Source organism: Calidris pugnax, unplaced genomic scaffold (assembly GCF_001431845.1).
Source record: "Calidris pugnax isolate Ruff unplaced genomic scaffold, ASM143184v1 scaffold54, whole genome shotgun sequence".
Taxonomy (NCBI): Eukaryota; Metazoa; Chordata; class Aves; order Charadriiformes; family Scolopacidae; genus Calidris; species Calidris pugnax.
This window is the reverse complement of record NW_015090864.1, coordinates 13,235,718-13,236,648: the sequence shown is the minus strand read 5'-3', so window position 1 is coordinate 13,236,648 and position 931 is coordinate 13,235,718.

The window sequence follows — 931 nt, the reverse complement described above, 5'->3', positions numbered from 1 at the left end:
GAAACATGGGTGAAAACGCCCTGGGGCTGGTGGTGTGTCTGCTGGGGGTCAGACTGCTGTGCCCTTGGGGCCTCCATTAGAGGCCAAGGGAGAAGATGCTGGCCGCCACACCGGGGTTCTGCAGGGCTGAGGAGCTGTGGGAATGGAACCGGGGGGCTTCCTGAGGCTTGGCTGCCCACCAGGCCAGAGCACAGAATAGAATCATTGAGGTTGGAAAAGACCCTTGGGATCATCAAGTCCAACCATCTACCCTACTCTACAAAGTCCTCCCCTAAACCATATCCCCCAACACCACATCTAAACGACTCTTACACACATCCAAGGATGGTGACTCCACCACCTCCCTGGGCAGCCTATTCCAATGCCCGACCACTCTTGCTGTGAAAAACTCTTTCCAGCTGTTCAGTTTAAACCCGCCCTGTTGGAGCTTGAAGCCATTCCCTCTTGTTCTATCACTAATTACCTGGGAGAAGGGACCAGCACCAACCTCTCTACAGTGTCTTCTCAAGTAGTTGTAGAGAGTGATGAGGTCACCCCTCAGCCTCCTCTTCCTCAATCTAAACAGTCCCAGCTCCTTCAATTGCTCCTCGTCGTCCACTGTTCTCCAGACCCTTCACCTCCTCCGTTGCCCTCCCCTCCAGCACCCCCATCTCCCTCGGGGATCGAGGTGCCCACACCCGGACACAGCACTCCAGGTGTGTCCTCCCCCTTCCTTTGAGCATCACCAGGGCCATCACCATCACCACCATCACCGCCACCACCGGGGCCGTCCCCCGGGGCGCAGCGCGGGCTGACGGGGCCTCCCACCACCCCCAGACCCTCGCTCGGCCCCCGCCGGCCCGGCCCCTCCGCCGCAGCGGCAGCCGGCCCGCCGCTCCCCGGCCCGCCTGGCGGGAGGCGGCACCGCCCGCTTGAACCCGCACCGGGTTGC